A 4,591-nucleotide genomic window follows, 5' to 3' on the forward strand; every position below is an offset into this window, starting at 1 on the left:
ATTGATAATCAATGATTCAAATTCGTTAACCTTGAGAATGCTGACGAAGCAGCAAAAGCTATAGATGGTCTTAATGGCCAAAAGTTTGATGATAAAGAATGACGCATTGAAAAAGCTCAGACTTGGAACTGAAAAACGGATTGAGCAAACTATGAAGGAAGCTGTGGACAAATCACAAGAACTAAACCTGTAATCAAAGAATCTAGATGATTCGATTTCTGATGAAAACCACAGAAGATCTTTTTACGCATTCTAAATCTTTATGGAAGAATTTTCCTCATTATCATTCGATCTTAGAAATTCTTAGATATCACCGTATCTTTCGTTATAAATACCCTCTATATTTCTGAAGATATCTTCATAACGATTCTTGTCCGCAATTAATTATCTCTTTGCGATATCTTTATCACATCATAAAGGAAACTGTTTTAGTTTCTATATTCTGTAAAATTCAAGTTTAAATTATAAATGTTTTGAAGAAGTGTTGAGAATTGAAGCATGAGTTAGTATAATATAATGACATCAGGCCAACGTGATTATATTACAGTAAGCCATGCTAAATTTTTAATGGAAGATGATGATTTATAGACTTTATAATTATCATTTGCCATGTTACACGACTCTTACATTCTATTTAACCTCTAAACATATCAAGAAAATATTTTTCTTGATGATTCGGTCTTTTCCGGATATTCTGGTAATTTGACAAATCAAATCATGATATTATGTTCCTTTCTACTTAGAACATTATGATCATTCGAAACTTCATACCTACAAATTCTGGACCATTACTCGCTTTACTTAGAGTCGAGAGGAGAATAAAAAGGCAAAGAGCTTCGACATATAAGGGAAAATATAAAGCCCAATAACAACACGGAAATTACAAACCGTGTATATCAATGCGTATAGCAACATAAAGACACGGGAGAATTAAAAACACTATAACCCCAAGAGCATAGTAGAAGTAAACAGATTCCTCTGGTAGTAAAAGAAAAAGAAGAATGACTGCATATATGGTCAATATAATAACAAGTATCAATACAGGATTGAGCATATTAACAAATCTTTTGGAAGTATGAATTTAGGAAGAAAGTATAGAAGTGGTGAAGATAATGAAACGGAAGAAGCTAATTTATAGTAAAATTTCCAAACACGTCAATCAAGGCAATTCACCGCATTTAATCAAAGAAATCTCAAAATTCCGTAAATACCGGAGAATCAAATCTTATAGATTACGAAGATTTCCTTTAATCCCTTGAATTCCGAAAATCAATCGTGACTACGTCAAAAGTTAAGGCGAACATTTAATTTTCTCATTCACTCTTTTACGATAGCTTCGTTTATACGCTTCCTATAATCGAATCATTTTATCCATATTATTCAATAGTTATAAAACTTTATTTTTCAACTTATATTCATCATTGCAATATTCTTGTTGTAAACAATAACGATCTTTATCAAATTTCATGACTATACTGCCCTAATATTGTGGCATAAAAAGCTCAAAGTTTTAAATGAGCTCAATACTATTCATAACACATTTCATGTATCGAGTTTACTGAAATAACTTGTATAACATCATCATTTTGAATGATCTCCGCATTAATAATAAAATGCACTTCATCAAAGAACCTGTAGAATTTATGGTTCGTATGATTTAAACGCTTGAAACAAAACAATATTCTATCCGTTGGAATTCACGAAAGGCCCGAGCATACCTGGCAACGTGAAAACCAAATAAAACGTAAATATCCACGTCTATGTATGAACAACGCCGATTGATGGCAATAACGAAATTTCGGGACGAAATTTCTTTTAACGGGTAGGTACTATAACAACCCGAAAATTTTCGACAAAATTTAAACAAAAATCTTTTAATGAATTCATTAAACTTTAACCAATTCCGACGACTCATGAACCATTATTTGTAAATAATTATGAATAAATATTAATTTGTTGTATTATTATTATTATTATTATTTTTATCATCATTTACAAGTATTATTATTCTCAATATTACTAATATTATTATCATTAATATTATTAGTGTTATCACTTTTACTAAAAAGTGACAAGATTAAAATAAATATCATTATTATTAATTCAACTTATCATTTAAAAATATTATTATTATTATTAATAGTATTATTAACATTCTATAATGATTATTATCATTATTACTAATTATAATTAAAATCATCATTTTATTATTTATATTGTCATTTATATTATTATTATGTATATATTAGTATTTTTATTACTTTTAATAATACTAAAAGTATTATTATTAATATAATTATTAGTATTATTATTATTAATATATTTAATAATAGTATCAACTAAACATAAATTAAAAAGTCAAAAACAATGCACTAATCTTATATTTTTTTATTAAATCTGCTTTTATATATTTTTATATTTTTGTGATCTGCTTTTAATTTTTTAAAATCACGATCCAGTTTTATATTATCTCTTGATTATTTTTTTAAACTCTACTGGTAATGCTTTTGTTTCTATATGCTTTTTATTTTTATTCTAATCGTGATGTATATTTTATTTATACTGGTTAATAATTTGTATTCTATTGTCTCCTTTAATTTTCTATAATAATCGATCTGTTCATGTGTTAAACAAATCATTCAACATTCTATATTCAATTACAACTGCTAATTAAAACAGATTTTTTTATAAAGCTTGTATACCTCTGGATTCTTTCATTTTTTCAAAAGCTTTAATTTCGAATCAATCTTCAAATGTAATATTGCAGTCCTATTAGGAATCATCTAAACAAACTTCCTGTAATGTTTCAAAACCCAATTCTTTCTATCGAGTTGTAATTTCGAAGTCAAAGTTATTTTTTAAAAAAGTCAACTTTTTGTTCATCATCAAATTCGTGTTATCCGTTACGATTTAAGTTAAATTGATGATTTGGAAGTTTTCCATGAATTTTTTCTAACATATTTCATGTTATAATTATTGTCAAAAACGTTCTAGATTTCATTATCAATTTTTATTTTTTTATTTTTATGCGACGAACACCAGTTGCTTTATTTCTTATTTTTAATTTTTTTTTGTTTGCTGTTAATACAAACAACCATCGACGATTATTATTATGCTTATTGGAGAATCTAAATAGGTTTAGATAATTGATTCGTTAATTAGATTGAAGTCCCTGGTTGATTGAAGAAGATGAAGAAGAAAATAGGAAATAGATATTGGGTTAAATATATTTAAGTTGTAGTTTAAAACAGAAAAACTGGACGGATCAAATGGTTAAATGTTCTGTGGGTTAACGAGGGGTCGCGGGTTCGAGTCCCGTCTTGGGCAATTTTTTCGAAAAAGCTTTCTAAGGTAGTAATTTACTTATTTATTCATTTATTATCATTATCATTATTATTATTATTGTTATTATTATTATTATTGATTATTAGTTATTGTTAATATTACAAAGTATTATAATTATTATTATTGAAAAAGTATTAGTTATCATATATCATAATTACAAGTAATGTTATTATTATTATTATTTTTTATTACTAAATATTATTATCATTACTAGGATTATTATCAAAATTGACATAAGTATAATTATTATTAGTAGTATTATGTTCATTATTGATAAAACTATCATTTTAATGGAATTAACATTATTATTATTATTTTTATCATTAATAATGAAATGATTATTTTTGTAGTTTTTATTATTATTAGTATTATTATCGACATCAGTAATACTAAATGTATCATTATTTTTTTAATCTATCTATTTATCTAATATTATCATTAAGAATATTATTAGTAGTATCATGATTATAAAAATTTACGTTTTCATTGAAACTATCATTTTAAATAAAAATCATCATTCCTTAGTATTATTATTATTATTACTACTATAATAATTGTTATTACAAAAATTATTAATATCATTACTATTGTAAACATATAACATTTTAATTATTATAAGAACTTTCATTTTAACTATTATTATTATTAAACACTATTATGATTATTATCATTTTACTACTAGTATTATTATTTTTATTAAAAATAATACAACTCATTATTCATTATCATTATCATTATTAATATTATTTCATCAAACAAATACTTATATATGGAATATATATATATATATATATATATATATATATATATATATATATATATATATATATATATATATATATATATATATATATATATATATATATATATATATAACAACTGAAATAATATATATAAACTTATTCGATTACGAGTATATGTGTTAATATATATACTTTATATAGGTTCGTGAATCCGAGGACAACTCTGCACTTGTTCAGTGCCATCATATGCGTAATTACTACGAAATACGAAATACAGTATCGTGAGTTTTCATAGCTCCCTTTTTATATATATTTTTGGATTAAGAATACATGCGCAACTTTTATAACTGTTTTACGTATAGACACAAGTACTCAAACTTTTATGCTATATACATGCTTTGTCATGCTAAATCCCTGCCATAATATCGTTAATTGCTGAGGTATAAGATGCAAACTTAGTTATTGTGAGTAGCGCTATTGAGAGTGACGTCTCTAGTCAGTTG

The sequence above is a fragment of the Rutidosis leptorrhynchoides genome, chromosome 1 (assembly GCF_046630445.1).
Source record: "Rutidosis leptorrhynchoides isolate AG116_Rl617_1_P2 chromosome 1, CSIRO_AGI_Rlap_v1, whole genome shotgun sequence".
NCBI lineage: Eukaryota > Viridiplantae > Streptophyta > Magnoliopsida > Asterales > Asteraceae > Rutidosis > Rutidosis leptorrhynchoides.